Consider the following 21002-nt stretch of genomic DNA (forward strand, 5'->3'; position numbering starts at 1 on the left):
AGTCTCTAATCTGGCAACATTTGAGGATGAGATCTCTTCCCCCACTCATCCCTCTGTAATCCTGAGAACTGAACTATGGACAGAGGGGAGAAAGAAATTATGTAGACTATAGTATGCAATTATTTTTAAGACATGTGAATCCCCTGTCTTTCCTTCTCTTTCTTTCATGACAAGGATCTAAACAGCTGACCTGTCCTCCCAAGACATGTCTCCTGTAGAAACCAATCTGAGATGACACAATTCTGTTTTACTTGGTGGGCTGGTTTGGAACTGTTATGTACCCCACAAAAGCCATATTCTTCTAATCCAATCTTGAGGGGCAGACCTGTTGTTGGATAGGACCTTTTGAATAGATTGTCTCCATGGAGATGTGACTCCAGCCATTCAAGGTGGGTCTTTATCTGCTTACCGCAGTCCTTTAAGAGGGAATCATTTTAGAGAAAACTCACACACAGATGCTTAGAGACAGAGATATCCTGGAAGATGTTAAGCAAAGAACCACAGATGCTCAGAGAGAAAACCACTGCAAACAGGCTGAGAGCAATGGAGTTCAGGAGCAAGGGACTGGCAGATGTTACCATGTGCCTTCCCATGTGACAGAGGCACCCAGATGCAATCAGCCTTTCTCGAGCGAAGGTATCCTCTTGTTAATGCCTTAATTTGGACATTTTCATGGACTAAGAACAGTAAATTTGTAACCTAATAAATTCCCTTTAGCAAAGCCAATCCATTTCTGGTATATTATATTCCAGCAGCATTAGCAAACCAAAACACATGGTTTATTCTTTCATTCTTGTAGCAGATATTATTTCCAGAATTTCAGGGCCTGGGGTAGATTCTGTAATGACAGGAATTGAAGAGACATTCCCTGTTCTTGAGGTATTCACCATCCGATGAGAGGCATGGTCACACAGGCATGAGACTATGCCATAAGGTGATAGAGGCCTCCTAAAGTTACATACAAATTATTTGGAGAGTTTGAGGAAGAGAGTGATTCATTCCCTCCAATGCAGCATGGTCTCTCTATTGGACAGAGCTCCTTGATAATGAGAATGCTCTTTCTTCATCTTTGCCTATGTTTTTTGAGAATTTGTGTGCTCTGTAAGTGTTTGTTGAATGAACGAATGGAAGAACTGAGACTTGAATGATGAATAAGGGATTTCCTTACAGAAAAAGGAACATGAGACTTCTAGGCTGAGGGTGTGGAGACTTAAGAGAGTGATTTGTCTTTTGGATGACAAGTAGTGGGAAGAGTCTAAAAATTCATGGGTAGCAGGAGATGAGGACTGAAAAACAGGCAGGGTTAATTTGGGGGGAGCCTCAAATGCAATGCTAAAGAGATCCAAGAATACCCTGCAGGTCATGGGGAAACATGAGTAGTATATAAATTCAGGTTGGTGGCAGAAATAGAGGACATGGACAATCCCATGAAAAGTTCTATGTGTTTTATAAAGATGACTTAGTTAACCCATTAGAAGACAAATTGGAGTGGGAGAATATCAGGGAGATCATTTAGGAAATTGCTACAGTCCAAAAGAGTTTTGAGGGAAACAACTTAGGGCAAAATCATGTGAATATAGAGAAGACATAGATGGTTTTGGATATAGAATTGGCAGGGTTGCTTGCTGAAGGCAGAAGTTGGGGTTGTTGAATAATGAGGCCAAGTTTCCAGTGTGAGGAGCTGTATTGATGATGAAACCAAAAGTGGAAATGGGAAAATGCAAGGGAAACAGGACTGGGCCTGTAGAAAAAGTGGGACCAAAGCCAATAAACAGATCAGCAAAGAGACTTACAACCTGATTGAAAAGTCCAACTCCCAGGTCTACTTCTGTCCTTACTAATGGCAAGTCCAAGAAACAAAACCATTCAGATAATCTGTCCAAAAGAAGACTTGATGTAATCTAGAGCTTTGGTATTCTTGCACCAGGTAATCAGATAATAGTGGTAGTCAGCGGAATCTTGTAAGAAGATCATGTCCGTTTGAAGAATGGTAATAAATTACCTTATTTGGGCTTATGCTTTTCTTGTTCTTCCCATTTCACAGCCCCTACTCTTTGAGTTCATCAAATTAGTTATTGAGTATTTAGTGTTAATAATTACTAGTATTATGATGTTCCTAGAACTGGATTGCATCCTTTAATTATGTGTGCAATTCGCAGTGATTTTATGGAGAAGAAATGCTTTATTATGATTCCCATTTGACAGAATCTGAGTCATGGAGAGATGAAGTGACTTGCTCAAGGCCACACATCCAATGAGCAGCAGAGCCAGGTCTTGAAAATGGTTCCTCCCACTTCTATTCAACTTTGAAGCCAATGCTTTTTTTTCCCACATGGGCAGTCACTGGGAACTGAACTTGGGTCACTGGCGTAGCAGGTAAGAACTCTGAGCCTCCACGGCCTGCCTGAAGCCAATGCTTTTTGAACGAAGTATCACAATTCATTAGTGGATTGTGAAGTAAATTAAACAATGAAGTAAAGTAGATTCCCCATCCATGTACTTCCCCCAAAACAAACAAGCAAAAGCAAACAAACAAAAATTCAACAAATGATGCTGCAATAATGGGATACTCGCATGGAAAAATAATGGAATGTGATCCCCACCATATAGCATATAAAAAAATTGAAATAAAATAGGAAAAAAGTCAACATATGTCATACATAGTAAGGCTAAGTATTGTTCTGTAAGAGTTTTGTTTAATTCACACACACACACACACACACACACACACAGCTAGGACTGCACCATATATATGCCAGGTATTGGAGTGAGAGGGGGATGGAGGTGCTCCAAGAGAGGAAGTGATTCAGTTTGGGGTATTAAAATATTAAGTTTATAGAGGAGGTAATGCTTTCACAGAACCTTAAGGAATGGCAAGATTTGGGCAGAGAAGAATAGAGTCATACTGGGTAGAGGACTTACATTTCACATGAACTGGGAAAATTTTTTGAATATCATCCTAGGGATTGTATTTTTGAAATTTTAAGCATAACCAAGAGATTCAAGAAATGGAATTAGATAATTGAATGATTGTTGACCATGAAGCATTCACTTTCCCTTCTTAACAGAATCTCTATTTTTTTTTTTCCTGGGAGATTAGCTATTTGATTGGGGAAGAGATTTGGCTGTTAATATGGCAGTTGTCTCCCCTCTCACTAAGGAACTTCCATGGCACTACAAGTGGCTGTGGTTTTTCCCTCCTGTGCCTGCTCCCTGGGCTTCTGTGGTTGCCATGTCCTTGTCCTCCAGAGCAGAGTAGTTAGTGCTCCTTTCATGCATCTTCCCTAACCTCCCAGTGTACCCCTCAGCTCCTGTCATCCTACTACTTCATTTCCTGTACCTTAAATTAGAACCCTAACTAAAACAATGAGCTAAGTCTTTTCTTATATTACCTCACTGAAAATTCCCACAACACACCTGCACATAAAATATTTTACAGAGGTGGAAACTCGGGCTCAGAGAGGCGTCCTGCCCTGGGAAGAGACAGAAATGGGGTTTGCACCCAGGTCTTAATGAAGACAATATTCTCTGTTTCTTATATCATTGTAGATGGCCTTTCCAGAGCTGGATAAGCTTTTGTGCTCAGAAATTTTTACAGTTTTCAAGGAAACTTTCAGCTATTATTAAAATAACCAACACATGTACATTTTCTAAAAAGGATGTTTTTGTTTTTGTTTTTTTAAAGAAAAGAATGAGACTTAAACTAAAGTTTCCTGGTCTCAAAAAAAATTAAAAAATAAAAAGCACTCAATCAGCAAGACTGAGGCCTCTCCCCTTTTCAGAATGTTTATTAGGGATTCTGGGCAGGGGCTTAGATAATTGAGAGGATTAGAAGGAAGGAGAGAGGAAAATGTTCCCTCAGGCAGAAAAGGAACCAGAGCATTGAGAAAATATTTCCTGAGAAAGCAGAAAATGTGCACAAAAATTATTTTTAAAGACATTAAGAAGAGAGTGGTTAGGGTGGAGTAGTGAGAAGGGGGAGAAGGCAAGGAAAATCTATGGAAGAAAACAGCAAGAGATGGAATGAAGTTTGGTCTGCTTTTAATTTATGTCAATTGACAAATAAATCCATGAAAGCTGTTCGAGGCATGGATATTCCCTCTATAACGTGAGTAACTGAAACCAGTTATGAATGTATTTTTCTTCCTCTTCCTAAAAATATGATACCCCTTATTGACAGAGGCCACACCTATAAAGCTCCTTGCCTCCGGCTTCACATCCTCCCACCTCCCACCCCAACATGTTCTGTTTTCTGCCTAAAACTCAAAGCTGGTGTAATTAGGGAGTTAAGGATGTGCAAGAACATTAAATTATATGCGTGTTGAATTGTGCTCCAAACTGCAAAGATGAGGACAAGTGGGAGATGAGCAAAATTCCTCCTCTAAGATTTTGCTGAAAACTTTTGATCCTTAAGGATGCACCCATCTCCGCTACTTTCTCCAACCTGGGAGTGAGGATGAAAGGAAAACTATGTTCAATTGTGCCCACAAATGTATTTTAAGAATTGTACTTCCTGAATTCTGAAAGGAATCTGGAGGTGATTAGGTAGCTATGGATGGGGAAAGTCTACAGAAAGTTAATCTTGTTGGTTAACTGCCATCAATAAATTAGTGGAAGTGGGAAGCTTAAGGGCAATTAACTAACAAAAGCTTAATATCTCGGAAAGAACTTCTACAAGTCAATAAGAAGGCAAAGAACTTAGTAGAAAAGGAGGTAAAAGGCATGATAAGGCTTTCATAGGAAAGGGAATGCAAATGTTTCCATAAATATGAAGACAGGCTCAACGTAATCAAGACATTGCAAATTGAAATGACTGGAAGATAGTTTTTCACATCCACCATTTGGCAAAAATTTCAAACTCAGGGCATACTGAGATGATAAGGATGTGGCACAACAGGGCCTTCATATGATTTTCTAGGAGGTGTAAATAGATAGAATCACTTCAGGAAATAGCTGGGTATTGCCAGGTAAAGTAAGAAAATTGTATGTGTTTAATAGGAGATGTATAAAAATGACCATAGCAGCTTTTTTGTAGTGGCAAAAAATAGGACACAACCCACAGATCCTTCAGTGGAAGAAAAGATGCATAAATGAAGTATAAATTATACACATTAGTGAAAAATGAATAAACTATAGCACACGCATCCACATGAAAGAGTTTCAAAAGCATAATTTTGAGCAAAAGAAGTCACAGCAGAAATGCACAACATGATCCCCTTTACCTAAATCTTAAAAACAAAGAAAATGTAAAAATAACTTTTCAAGGATACACACATATTGATAATATTATAAAGAAAAGCAAGGGACTGAGTAACACCCAAATCAAGCTGTGGATGAGCAAGGTGGACATAAGAGGTGAGGGGCACGTTGTCTAAAGGCCTTTTTAGTATTTTATTGTTAAACTGAGCAATGGATGTGTAATGTCTTATTGTTATTCATCTTCTGGTTCATTTTGTATTCTGTTTTGTATGTACGAACCATTTCACAGTCTTTTAAAGAAAGGATTAGTTTTATGGAAATGCAACATGGGCCTGATGAGCAAAGTGAGCCCAGGCAGTTTCCAGGCCACGATTAGGAGATGTTTTTGATGAAAAGAGCAAAGCAGTTGCATGACGTGTGGGGCACTCCCTGGAGCTGTGTCTTCAGCAACCCTGAAGCTTCAGGGGGTGGCCGGCCTCAGGGCCCCTGGATGGCCACCTGGTGGTGATAGCAAGTCTGTTATGGTAGACATGCTCTGGGCCCGGAGGTCTCCACTCCCTTTTTTAGGGGACAGTGTTGTTGCGAAGGTGCGCGTGGAGTGTGAGAAAGGAGTAAGGAACTCCTATGCAAATCACACCATTGGGGCCTGGAGGGAAATCTAAGTATTGATGGAGAGACGTGTAGCCTTTTCCCTTTTTTTAAGGTATCAATGTGAAGATAAAGAAACTTCAAAATAGAGTTAAAATTTATGGTATCTTTAAAGTATTTAAATAGAATAAATCAACATTTTTAACATTGAGAAAATACAGTACAATATAATTATCATATTGACCAGATAACTATATGATTTATATAACATACCAGTTCCAAGAATGTAAGAAACCAGTAACGCAACTAGTTTTAAGCCATATGATTAAAGTCTTCAGAGTCTATTTCTGTGACTGGATGCTACATTTGAAAAGGGGGTCAAAAATCTAAATTCACAACTCGACATCTCCAGCTCCAATCCCCATCCCTTCCTGTGATAGCTACTGGTCTAAATTTTAGTCAGAATTTAACAATGGTACCCTTGGTCACTTCAGGGAGAGGATGTTTGCATGCACTTATAAATAGGTTGGGAAAAAATCCCTATGTTGTGTTAGTGCAATACAGTGTGTAGTCAATCAAACAGGAGTTCAAATCTTAACTTTTCAATTTCCTACTTAATCTTAGTCAAGTCACTTCCTGCCTCTGAATCTCACTTTCTTCATCTGTAAAATGGGTATATGTACCTAGGTCTTAATAAAAGTTCAAAAAATTGTGTTTTATGGTTACTTACTTGTGTGTGTATCTTATTTATCGTCCTAGATAGTAAGCTCTAGGAGAACACAAATCATGTCTGATTCTTTTTTTTTAATCCCATAGCAATTTATCCTAATCTTTCCTATCTTTTTTTTTTTCTCTCTTGGCGGGGTACATGGTCTGGGGATCAAACCCAGGTCTCCCACATGGAAGGTGAGCCTTCTACCCTAATGTTTCTAAAGGACCACGTATGGGACCATGCATTTTATTCTTGTTATTCATTCAAGCCTCTTGGCAAGCTAATGAAGCTGGCATTGCTACTCCACTGAGGCCCAGAGAGGTTAAGTTATTTGCCTCAAATGAGTGGCTGGATTTGAATCTAGATCTGTGTGTCCTTGTTCTTTCTGCCATTTGTGCTTAGTATATATTGTCAACTGTATTTGACAGACTTGTTTTCAACAACTGGATCTTTCATTGAGCTACTTGATCACCTATCCTCTGATTTCTCTTGTGGAAGTAATAAAGGCCTCTGTGGGATATAGTGATCAACCATAAGCAGGTCTATTGCCAGATGAGCATAGACAGAAGGCTCCCAAGAAACACAGCATAAGACACATTAAACTTTTATGGTGTAAAAGGATTATGAGTAGTTTGGTGTGTGGGTTCCTCTGGAAGGTCAGGTTTCTGCACCTCACCATAGCATTCCAGGAGCGTGAGGATGTCATGAAGGAATTAAGTATGTGACCAAAGAAGGAGAAAAGGGACAGAAAAGTCAGAGATTTGGTACCAGAAAAAAAAAAGCAACAAAATATGGTTGACTTTGAGGATAGAAACCTGGATCACTTTTTCTTTTAAATTTCTCTACTTTTCTGTATTTTCCAAAATTTCTACAGTTAGGTTTTCTGTTGTATTAAAAAAAATCTTTGAGCTTTATTTAAAAAAAAAATAGTGTCAGCAATTTCTTTCTACAGATTTGCAGTGTAGAATGACAGATTTTTTTTTTTTGAGCTTGTGGGAACCTTGAAAATAATCTCATACAAAGCTTCCCTCCCTTACTCGCTATAATCAACCATCATATCTTCCTTTCTATACAAGACCATTTGCCAAATACAAGGAACATCAGCAGGAATAAGATTATGATCATTTCCCCCGGAAAGTGGAGATGTAACCACAGGAAAATTATAATAGGAGGTAACATGTGCCAGGTGTCTGTTGTTGTGTCCGGAATAGACAGAAAGTATTGGAAAGGTATATAGCTCATTTAAGAGCATCCGGAAGATACTCTTCTGTGAGTTAAAATGCTCTTGGTGTTTTAAGTCAATTAATCAGGAAAATAAAAAAAAGGCAAGGCTTTGAACAGTTGGGGTGGTATTTTCAAAGTGCTAGTCAGCAATGTACTTTGTGAGTATCCTGTCCAATATTTGCATGTACTAGTTTCTTGTCTAGCCTCAAGCTCAGCTGGAAGGTAATTGATGCTTATTACTTTTTCTTTAATCCAGGGATTATCCAAGACAAAAGGGTGGAAATTTACCAGTGTTTTATTCAGAAAAAGAAAAATTCAAGCATTGCTACTTACTAGATGTGCCTTTCATAATAATTACCACCATTTTTCTAGTGTTTACTTCATATTAGACATTTTACTTATATTATCTCAAGCCACATGTCAATCCTATGACGTAGATATTTTGCTGGTGCCAGGGTAGGATATAAAGACCTAATTCCCCAAGATCCAGGCGTGTGTGGTGTGATTGCTGATAACTGCTTTTGATCAGTTACTGGTTTGGAGGGCAGCCATTAAGGGCTGCGTTTATTGGGAAAGTGTTACAACCAGAAAATGCAGCTTTAAAGAGCCACTGAGAAGTACCTGGCACCCTTGTCAAGCCTTCACTTACCCTCTCCTCAGGGTAGTATGGAGCTGGCCAGAGCTCTTTTTCTGGGTCCCCTGCTTCCTTCCAGCGTGGAAAGACTGACCTAAAAAAATGCTCTCCTGCCTGCCCTCCCTCCCAGAATTTACCCTCTAAGCAAAAGCAACTTGAGACAGTGAAAGCAGGTAAGAAATCATTGAATTGAGCAGCCTGAGGTAAAGTTTCTGCTTTAAATCCTGCAGCAGAGCACCCAGGAGAGGGAGGTCTGTTTCTTAGGGAGTAGAAGAAGCATTCAAATTCCAGTAAACAGGGGAGCTTCTAAGGCCACTAGCAAACATAAGACCAGGACAAGAAAATATGGAAGACCCTGCACCTTGTATGACCTTCTTGATAGGAAGGCTGAATGCTGAAGAGGAGCCCCAGCCAATGCAAGATCATGCAAAGACTCTGAAAGGTGTTTTTGCCTTGGTTTGTTTAGTTTTGTTAATACCTGGTACTCAAAATCTCTGTCATTTCACCAGCTGGATACAAACTCAAGAAACAGCTCAGAAACTAAATCCCAGAGCTAACATTTTAAAATGTACAGCATGCAACAAAAGATTACAAGACAAAGAAACGGGAAATGATGGCCCATCCAAAGGAAGAGGCTAAAGATGCAGAAAATATGAATAATAACAATAAAAAAAAAGACTGTGAACATACCAAAAAATTTTTTTTTAATGATCCTCAATATACTCAAGGAGATGAAGGAAAATATTTAGAACTAAAGGATATCAGGAAAATTATGAATGAACAGTATCAGAATGTTAAAAGAAAAGATATATATTTTAAAAGGTACCAAGAACTACCAGTGTTAAAGACCACAATAACTCAAATGTAAAATTTCCAGAAGTGTTTCACCTTCAAATTGGATATGGCAGAAGAAAGAATCAGTGAACTCAAAGAGAAGACAACTGAAATCAGTCAGGCTGAGGGCCAGGAGGAAAAAAAAATTAGAAAAGGTGAAAATAACCTGAGACACCTGTGGGACACCATCAAGCATACCATGACATACAGGTCATGGGAGTCCCAGCAGGAGACCAAGAGAAAGGAACAAAGGAACAGCCAAAGAAATAATGACAGAAAACTTCCCAAACTTGGCAGAAGACATAATATACATACCCAAGAACCCAGCAATTGCCAAATGGAAGAAGCTTGAAGAGAAATATGTCCAGACACATGGTGGTCAAATAGTTTAAAGCAAAGGATAAGGAGCAAGTTCTGAAAGCTGCAAGAGAAAAACAATGTGTTATATATAAGTGGGTCCCAGATAGATTAAGTACCAGTTTTTCAGCAGAAACCGTGGAGGCAAGAAGGCAGTGGACTGAAATACTTAAAGTGTTGAGAGAAAACAGTTACAAATAAAGAATTATATATTTGGTGAGATTTTCTTTCAAAAATGAAGGAGAGGGCAGGCCATGGTGGCTGAGCAGGCAGAGTTCTCACCTGCCATGCCAGAGACCCGGATTCATTTCCCAATGCCTGCCCATGTAAAAAAAAAAAAAAAAAAGAAGGAGAGATTAAGACATTCTCAGAAAACAAAAGCTGTGGAACTTCATCACTAGATATGCTCTCCAAGCAACGATACAGGGAGTTCTTCAGACTGAAGAGAATGGAAACTAGGCAGTGGTTCAGAGAAGCATAAAGAAATAAAACCTGAGTATAACAGTAACCACTTGGGTAATTATGAATGCCAGTATTATTTTATTGTAGTTTTTGATATGTAACCCTACTTCTTACTTCCTATAGGTGTTAAAAAGCAAATGCATAAAAAGTAATGATAAATCTAGGTTTTCAGACACACAATGTATAAAACTATAAGTGGTAACAAATACAAAAAAAAATAGTTCAGGTTCAGAGGAGTATAGGGAAGTCTTTGAGCATGCTAGTGAAGTTAAATTGGCATCAAGCCAAATATGATTGTTATATGACTGTTATATGTTTAAGATGTTAAATTCTAAGTCCATGGTTACCTGTGGTAACCACAAGGAAAATATATCTAGTTAGAAATGAGAAGATATTCAGCATAGTACAACAACAACAAAAAATCAAGTAAATATAAAAGTAGGCATTACTTGAAAACTGAGAAAAAGGTATAAGACTTGTAAAAACTAAACAGCAAAATGACAGAAGCAAGTCCTGCATTATCAGTAGTGATTTTAAATGTAAATCGATTAAACTCTCCAGTCAAAAGGCAGAGATTGGCAGTATGGGTAAAAAAGCATGACCCAATTATATACTGTTTACAAGAATCACACCTTAAATTCCAAAACATAAACAGAATGAAAATGAAAGGATGGAAAAATATATATCATGCAAGTAGTAACCAAAAGAGAGCTGGTGGAGGCTGTACTAACATTAGATAAAATAGACTAAGTAAAAAACAGTTACAAGGGATAAGGAAGGCCATTACATATTGATGAAGGGACAATTCAACAAGAAGACATAGCAATCATAAACATATAGGCACCTAATAGTAGAGCCACAAAAATATAAAGCAAATATTGACAGATTTGAAGGATGAAATAGCTCTACATTAAGTAGTAGGAAACTTTAAGATACACTTTCAATAATGGATAGAACATCTAGCAGAAGATCAATCAGGAAATAGAAGACTTGAGTGATATTTTAAACCAACTAGATCTAACAGACATACAGAGAATACGTCACTCAACAGCAGTAGAATACACATTCTTCTCTATTGAACATGGATCATTCTCCAGGATATTTCCTATTTTAGGTCACAAAACAAGTCTCAATAAATTAAAATTATTGAAATCATGCAATGTGTCTTCTCTGACTGTAATAGAATGAAACTAGAAATCAATAACAGAGGAATAAATAGAAAATCTACAAATATGCATAAATTAAACAAGATACTCTTAAATGAACAATGGGTCAAAGAAGAAATTACAGAGGGAAATTAGGAAATATTTTGAGGCAAATGAAAATATAACATACCGAAACTTATGGATGCAGCTAAGGCGATACTGAGAAGGAACTATACTTCTAAATGTTTTCATTGAAAGGGGAAAAAATTTCAAATCAGAGACCTGCTAAAGAGTAGGTTTGAGTGGGGTGTGGATGTGTGTGTTTTCCTAAAAGACCCCAGATCTTTCTAATGTGTAGTCAGAAAGTTGAAAGGTGTTATAGCTTTACCTCACAAAGATATAGAATATTTCCAACATCCCAGAAATGTCTCTTATATCCCTGTGCTGGTTTGAAATGATGTATGGGCCCTAGAAAAGCCATGTTTTAATCTTAATCCCATTTTGCAAAGGCAGCTGCTTCTTCTAATCCCTAATTTCAGTATTGTATATTTGAAACTGTAGAGTGGTTGTTAAGCTGGATTAGGTGACCACATGTCTCCACCCATTTGGGTGGGTCTTGATTAATTTCTGAAGTCCAATGAAAGAGGAAACATTTTGGAGAATGAGAGATTCAGAGAGAGCAAAGCAGAATGACATAGCCATGAGAAGCAGAGTTCATCAGCCATCGACTTTGGGAGATGAAGAAGGAAAATGCCTCTCGGGTAGCTTCATAAAACGGGAAGCCAGGAGAAGAAGCTAGCAAATGATGCCATGTCCGCCATGTGCCTTTCCAGATGAGAGAGAAACTCTATGTTCACCATGTGCCCTTCCACTTGGGAAAGAAACCCTGAACTTCATCGGCCTTCTTGAACCAAGGTATCTTTCCCTGGATGCCTTAGATTGGATATTTCTATAAACTTGTTTTAACTGGGACATTTTCTTGTCTTTAGAACTGTAAACTAGCAATTTATTAAATTCCCCTTTTTAAAAGCCATTCTGATTCTTGTATATTGCATTCTGGCAGCTAGCAAACTAGAACAATCCCTTTGCAGTCAATCTTCATACCTACCCAAATCAGGTTAACACTTATCTGACTTCTATCATTATAGATAAGTTTTGCCTGCTCTAAAACATAACAAAAATGATTTTCTTTTGTGTCTGACTTCTTTGAATCTAATGTCTGTGAGATTCACCCATGTTGCAATATCACTAGTTTGTCCATTTTCATTATTGAGTAGTATTTCAGCAACTAATATGCCATAATATGTTTATCCATTCTCCTAGTTGATAGCCATTTGTACTTTTAACGCAACCCCTATTTGCTTATCATAAAGCTGCTGTGAAGGTTCATGTACAAGTCTTTTTATGAACAAATGTTTTTATTTCTCTTGAATAAATACTTAGAATTGGAATGGCTGGCATGATTAAGTATATGCTTAACTTTATAAGCAACTGGAAACCAGTCTTCAAAGAAGACGTACTATTATACATTCCTACCACCATTAATATCTAAGAGTCCCAGTTGTTCCACATCCTGGTCAGCACTTTTAAATTTTTGTCATTCTAGTGCGTAGTGTGGTTTTAATTTACATTTCCCTGTTGACTAATAATGTTGAGCATCTGCTTATATGCTTTTTGCCCTTTAGTGTATCTTCTTTTGTGAAGTGTCTCTTGAAGTCTTTTGCCAATATTGTTATTGATTTATTTGACTTTTTATTAAGTTATAAGGGTTCTTTATAAGTTCTGGACACCAAGAACTTTCTCAGACCTATAGATTACAAGTCTATTACCTCGCTATCTGTGGCTTGCTTTTCATATTCTTGGTGTCTTTTGAAGAACAGAAGTTTTAAATTTTAAGTCAATTTATCATGTTTTCCTTTTTATGGTTAGCACTTTTCTGTGTCCTATTAAAATCTTTTTCTAACCCAAATTTGCACAGCTCTAGGAGTTTTATAGATTTAGTTTTTATTTTTAGGTTTATGATCTTTTTCAGATCCATTTCAAATTAATTTTTTTGTGTGTGGCATGTCACAGGGGTCAAGACTGTATCCAACTGATCCAGCCCCATTTGTGGATAAGATTAGCCTTTCTCAATTGTATTACCCTAACATCTTTATTGAAATCCATTGATTTTATATATGTAGATCTATTTATAGACTTTTTTTTAGTCCTTTGATCTGTCTATCCTTTAGCCAATATCATCCTGTCTTAATTATGATAGTTTTATAGCAAGTGTTGAAGTTAGGAAATGTAGCTCCTCCAACTTTGTTCTACGTTTCCAAAATTGTTTTGGCTATTCTAGGTCCTTTGTATTTTCCTGTACATTTTAGAATCAGCTTGCTAATTTTTATTGAAAAGTTTGCTGGGATTTCAATTGGAATAGCATTCAAGCTATAGGTCATTTGGGGAATAAATGACATCTTAACAATAAGCAGTCTTTCAAACTATGAATGTTTTTAAAAATGTTTTTATTGAGATGTATTCGCATACCATACAGTCCATCCAAAGTGTACAATCAATAGCTTTTAATAATATAATTATGAGTTGTGCATTTAGCATCACAATTAATTTTAGAACATTTTCATTACTGCAAAAGAAAACCCCACGCTCCTTAGCAGTCGCCTCTTAATCCCTCTGTCCATCCCAAGCCCTACATAACCACTAATCTAATCCTGTCTCTATAAATTTACTTATATTTATATTTTATATAAGTGAAATCATACCATAATTAGTACTTTGTGTCTGGTTTCTTTCACTTAGTGTAATGTTTTTAAAATCATTTTGATGATCTTTTTCTTTAGTGAGGTTGTAGGCTTATTGAAAAGTCATGTAAAGAAATAACAGTTTTCCCACATACCCCTCTATTGTTGACATTTTCCATTAATGTGGTAACTTTGTTATAATCAATGAAAGAATATTAAAATATTACTGTTAACTACAGCTCATGGTTTTCATTAGGTATATTTTTCCCATATGCCATCGTATTATTAACGCCTTGTAATGGTATCACGTATTTGTTATAATTCATGTGAGAATGTTCTTATATTTGTACTCTTAACCACAGCCCATCATCCACAACAGGGCTCGCTGTGTTATACAATCCCATGTTTTATCTTCTGACTTCCCCTATGGTGAAACGCGCCACCCTAAACTTCCCCTTTCAACCACATCCACCAATAAAATTCAATACTATTAACACTCACAATAGTGTACCCCTATCATCACTGTCCATTTCCAAACATTTACATTCAGTTTAAATAGAAATTCTGTACAAATTAAGTATCAGATCCCTTTTCTGTACCCCCTTTTTATCCTCTGATAATCTGTATTGTAGATTTTAACCCTATGGGTTTGCTTATTATAATTTGTTTTTGAGCTCATACAATATCTGTCCTGGTGTGTCTAGCTTGTTTCACTCAGTGTCCTCAAAGTTCATCCATGTTGTCACATGCATCAAGACTTCATTTTTTTTAATGGCTGAATGATATTCCATTGCATGTATATGCCACATTTTATCTATTTATTGGTTGATGGACTATTGGGTTGCTTCCACCTTTTGGCAATTGTGAATAATGTCACTATGGACATCAGTGTGCAAATGTCTGTTTGTGTCTTTGCTTTCAGATCTTCTAGTTATGTATCTAATAGTGGAAATTGCTGGATCATATGGCAATTCTTTTATGACTCTCCTTTACTTAAGCCTTCTTCAATTTTTCCTTGAATTTTTTTGTTGTTTTCAGTGTAGATATTTTGTAAGTTTTTTGTTACATGTATTTAAGCTTTATAAATGGAATTTTTAAAAATATTATTTTATGATTGTCCAGGGTCAATAAAATTCTGCTTAGAGGGCCAAATAACAAATATTTTAAGATTATTATCTGTATTGCCTCTTATCACAACTACTCAACCATACTGTTATAGTGCAAAAGCAGCCTTAGAGAATATAGAAATGCATGGGTATGGCTGGTTTCCAGTAAAACTTTATTTACAAAAGCTGGTGGCCAACCATAGGCCATGGTTTTCTGATCCCTCTGTATAGAAATATAACAGATTTTTATACATTGATCTTGTATTCCATGACTTGCTAAACTCATTTATAAATTATGGTCACGTATTTTGGGTAGAGTCCTACGGTAGGCAGAATAATGGCTTCCTAAAGACGTCCACATCCTAGCCCAGAATCTGTGACTATTTTAGGTTACATAGCAAAGATGCAACGCTGCTGGTTTTACATATGGAGGATGGGGGTCACAAGCCAAGGAATGGATGATCTCTAGAAGCTGGAAAAGGCAAGGCCCTGGTAAATTGTGATATTGAATATTACTAGCTTTGTGACCCTGGGAAAGTTTTTTAATAACTCTAAGTCCCACTTTATATAAAAATATTTTCATATGAAGTGCGTTTTTATATAAATAAGTGTAATAGTGGTACCTATTCAAAGAGTTGTGAAAATTAAATGGAGATTTCAGGCTTAGTGCTCAGCACAGATCTTAACACATTGTAAATTCTTAATAAAGTTTAGCTGTTACTGTCACTGTCACTGTAAAGTGTAGAGTATGAACTTTGGAATTGAAAAGACCTCAGCACCACCGTGGACTAGCTATGTGAGTTAATTGACTTTCCTGAAGTTCTGTGCCTGGTTTCCAAAACCAGGAACATGATACATACTTTCAGGGGTTGTCATTTAGGGCAGTGCCTGTTGCACGGGAGGCACTTTAGAGAGGTGAGTTTTCTTCCTCATTTCTTCTCCAGTGTTCTTAGTACAGCGGTAGGAACTAGCTTCTTGCCTAAAGGACAATTAGTAGTTAAGATAGCAGCTGCGGTGGGGAGGGGAAGGGGGGCAAGGGTAGTTCAGTGGGAGAATTGTTCTCTGCCATGAGAAAGACCCGGGTTCGATTCCCAGTCCATGCACTTCCCCCAAAACAAAACAAGCAAGCAAAACTAACAAAAAAAAGAGTCAACTAACTTCCCGTGAAACAAAACAAAAAAGCAAAACAAACAAACAAAAATTCAACAAAAGGTGCTGCAATAGCATAATACGCACATGGAAAAAGAATGAAATGACCCCACCATACAGCATAGCAGGGGAAAAAAAAGATAGCAGCTAGGTTGCTGTAAGAAAAGTCCCTGGAATAACAACAGCGAAATTATCTCTCCAGTACGTCCCTGATGGTGCCAGCGCTGCAGTCCCCTTCCATGCTGTTCTGCTCTCCCCAACAGTACAGCCTTTGGGAAAGGGAGAGAATGGAAGAAGAGTTATGCTTCTTTCCTTCTGAGAAAATTGTTCAGAAATCATTGCCTTACGTCTGCTTATACCCCGTTGCCAGAGCCTAGTAATTTGACCAAAGTAAGCTTCAAGGGAAGGAAGTGTTATCTTTGGCGGGCCTGGTAATGGGGTGGTAGGTGGGGCTCTCAGACTCTGCCAAAGTACATTTCCAGCCTAATCCTACCAGACAAAATGAGGATGAGAAACTGGGTTTCCCTTTAAAGTTGTGGAATTGAGTTCCCCAGGGAATGAGAGTAAAGACTGTGTTCAATTGTGCAATAGATAGAGTCTGGCATGCTTGCAAAACTGATCTTATATTTTGGGTATTAACAGGGCTTAACATGTCTTTGGTTGTTTTTGTTTCTCATTTCTCTCTTTAACTACAAGTCATGCTTACTATGGATTATCTAGCTATCTATTATCTTCAACCTTCATTAAGTACAGAGGAAAAGGACTTTCTTCTGTTCTCTTCTTCTAGAGTCAATTAATTAATCAACAAGTAGTTGCGGAGCTTCTGGAACACATTCATTTATTCATTCTCTCAATTACACTCATTCCAAAAGCATCCATTGAGCTTTTATTTTGTACTGTATGATAGGAATGTAAATGCATCCTAGACATGACCTCAGGCTGCAAAGGGCTGACATTTAGTGATATTAGAGGTAGACAAACATCTATAATATCACAATACAGTGTGGCAGGCACTGAGAAAGAAATAAGCATAAAGTAGATAAGGTAAGTTCGGGGTAGATTTAGAGGTGTGAAAATGGCATTACAATGGAGGAGCAGTCTAAACTAAAGCATGCCCCGTGTTGGGTTCCTGAAGCAGCAGGGAAATGGACTAGACATGAATACAAAATTTTCTTCAAATGTTACAGGTATCTTATCTTTTGGTGTTGAGACAACTGCAGAATAAATCCCAATAACTTCTGTACCATCCTGTGTGTCTGCCAAATACAGAGCACAGAAATGGACAATGGCAGAGTTATGTTTAAAGCACCTAAGCTTTGCATTCTGAGTTGGCAGCCTCTGTATATAATGTTCTTAGATAGAAAATCTCATACTTTGGGATTTTTCCAGAAATTACTTCCCCCCAATCAGATTCTAGTTTGATGCAATCATTGCTTGAAAATTGTCTTAAATTGAAACCATCTAATAGCTTATTTTGGAATGAAGAAGATGGGAGCAATTCAATACACCACAGACAGTCCATTCATCACATGCGTGATCCAAGAGGCGGGAGAGAAGCTAAAGTATGGTGTGTTCTGAGTTTCAGAATGGAATGATCTGTACCAGAAGATCCTTTTGTTAGCTTAGCAGAAATCAAGACAAGCCTTCAGACAAAGCACAATTTGGTTGTAATGTAAGAAATTAGATTTGATGTGTTCATTGGATAATTTTCTTTCTCCTCTTCATGAAGGGATTTTCCAGAGAGGCTGGCCAAAGGGTGTTTTAGAATTGGACCATATTCTGTTTCCCAAAACAGTGGCTGACTACCAGCTCTGAATAGAGTTGAGGAGAAGGAGGTGATTCTACTAGTTGGTGCCAAAATCACAGGGGCTCATGGCACCCGATAGGTGCTTCTTGTACACTTGAATGAATGAATGAAAAACAGTGTTATACCGGATTATCCCCTCCTCCGTAGCAGGATGTACAGGCTTCTGTTCTTCCAAACATTTCTCCCGAGGTCCAGTGTAGAGCTCTTGTGATGGTATACTGTGCCCAGTGTCCCCCACTAGGAATTTTCCTGATTTCACTGATAAGAAAATATTAGCTTGAGATGCATGCAGTTCCTTGGAAACAGTTCGATCCTTTCAGATCTTGCTTTCAGGTTTTGTTAGGTGGAACCAGCGTAGTCCTTAGTTTAGGGATAATTTTGCTCACAACTGAGGTGATTCCATTCTGACTACTCTTCTTGATACCCCATGTGTTGTAAGGTTTTTCCATATAGCTGGTAGGAGCATAGACTCTTCTTGGCCTAATGTGAGCTGCATGGATTATTTTACCTTCTTCCTTTGGGTGGTTCTTTCCTTGGCCACAGGTAGTTTCCTCACACACACATGTGCTGCTCATGGAATCTTCAAAGCAGTCAGGTCATGATTCCTTTGCTGTCCTGAGAAGTCACTGTGCAGCTCTCACTTCTCTTATTCTGTGCCTTGCAAACTCCAGCCACTTTAGCACTCCCCAATTTCTAATCCATCTGTTCAATCCAGGAAGACCACTGGCTTCTGCCTAGGTCCTCCCTTCCTGGGCTGTGGTCTGGACTCCCTTCTCGGGCAATAAGCTGGGGTGATCACAAGCCTCCCCTCATGTACTACCCCTTTCTCAGGGATCACTGTCCAAAGCTGTCTGTTGTCCAGTGTTTGAAAACATTGTTTCAGAATTTTTTCTATTTTGTTGATTGTTTAATGTGGGATTGTTTAATCTGTTACCCCATCTAGGCTGAATGTGGAAGACAGTGCTTAAAAATTTATCTAGAAGAACATTCATCAAAGCATTATCGTTTATGAAGAGTGATTGGAGATAGACAAAAAAAAAAACCCCAGAAAAAAAGTAGATGAAGCCACATATTTTGGTATCCATATATTATGATACTGTAAAGCCATTAAAAACCTTATCTTTGAAGAATATTTACAGACATAGAAATATACTTGTGATATTCCATTTAATAAAAGAATATATGTTAATCTATTTCATTATTTTAAATTTGTAAAAGTATACATACAATATACGTACATGTAAACATACAATTAAATGTATATCAAATTCAGTATATGGATTAAATTGTATAAATATACAATACATATGTATACTTATACAGTATAGCATACATGTAGCTATGTAATATGTAATATGCAATACATATAACAATGATATATATGTAAATACATATTTATAATGAATTGAATATATACTTTATATACACATATATTTAGTATTAGAAACATATTGCATTAATGTAATGGATATATATGCGTGTATTTCACAAACGTGTTCAGAGAAAAAAGAACTGACAGGAAGGACACAAAAATAACAACGCTGTATTTTACAATTTCTTTCAATGAACATAATTATTCATTGAAAGAATTCAATGAACTAATTATTAAGAACTTTAGTCAAACTTTTTAAAAAATAAGGAATTTTCAGTAAAAACTAGCAAAGTTAAATTTTAGCAACAATGAAGATCTTTATCAGGAAATCTATTTTTAATAAGCATAATCATAACAACAACAAATCTAAATAGCTCCATTTTATTTGTCAGGCACTATTCTAAATCTTCACAACAACCCTTTAAAATAATACTAAGGTCTCCATTGAGGAAACTGAGGCCCAAGGAGTTTGATGAACTACACAGCCAGTAAATGGCAGTGAGGATTAACCCAGGCAGTCCCAGCTGCTGTGCCCCTAGATCCGTGAAATTAGAAATGGCTAGAGATGGCATCTTGACCAAGCCTGGTTAAAGAGTTTGTTAGTGAATGGAGGTCCACGAAGAAGGCATCGTCAGGAAGATTTGGAAATAAATTTCAAGAAAAGGCTCTGTGACTGGAGAAATCTGGCGCTATAGCACATGGCAGGTGCTGTTACCAGACATATCAAACAGCTAATGCAATAGCGTCACGATTTGAACCCAGAGTTACCTGCCTCATAACCGGTGCTTTTCCAGCTCTAACCCTGTGCCAATCACCACCAGATTGTTGGCCTGACATCTAGGGAGTGATGTTTTCTTGCACACTACCAGCTAGGTCGAAGCTGTGTGTGGGTGGGGGGGGGGGTGTTGAGGAGGGGAGCTGGAGGACATGGTGAAGATTGGTGCACCGAAGAAGAGGCGCTTGCTTCCTTGCAGCCCAGCTTCCTAGAGCTCACACTCCCCAGCAAATCTCAACAATGGAGAAAAGGCCTGACAAAAACTCTGCAGAACGTCCCCCCAGGCAGGGCTTCTGCATGCTAACACCCTGGCATTACTATTGCTTTGGGTATATGAGACCACTTAGAATGGAATGCCTCATTATAGGTTTAAACACAAGCTATAAATCAAGTATTTATCCTTTAATATAAGGATATTGCAGGTTATTTTCAAGTACACCTGGTGCAAAGTGAGGTAATCTCAAATGGTAAGGAAGGTGAATAACTTAAACTGCATTCCCATAAATTTCTTTCATCTGGAAGTAAGCCTTTAAGGCTATCTGCATACATGGCACGTCTGATTTTTTCCATGAATAATGTGTGAAATGTTTTAAACAGACCAGCAAATTCACAGGGCTCTAAAATCTCCCATGGATTCTGCCTAGCTTTCTGCAGACAGAAAAGTGCAGAAAATTTTCAAGGACTGCTTCTTAATTTAACTAAATATCCTTCTATTTTCATCCAGAGGGATCTTGTTTATAATTACTTATTCACTCTGCATCCCAAACTTCCGGTTTGCAGAGGTAGAAAAATCAATATGAATACCTTGGAGCTGACAAATGAATCTCCAATTACCAATATTTATATGCTATATGGCAAAGATTTTCATCCAGTGAGGTCTATCTTTTCATTTTTTTA

Source organism: Tamandua tetradactyla, chromosome 2, assembly GCF_023851605.1.
Source record: "Tamandua tetradactyla isolate mTamTet1 chromosome 2, mTamTet1.pri, whole genome shotgun sequence".
Taxonomy (NCBI): Eukaryota; Metazoa; Chordata; class Mammalia; order Pilosa; family Myrmecophagidae; genus Tamandua; species Tamandua tetradactyla.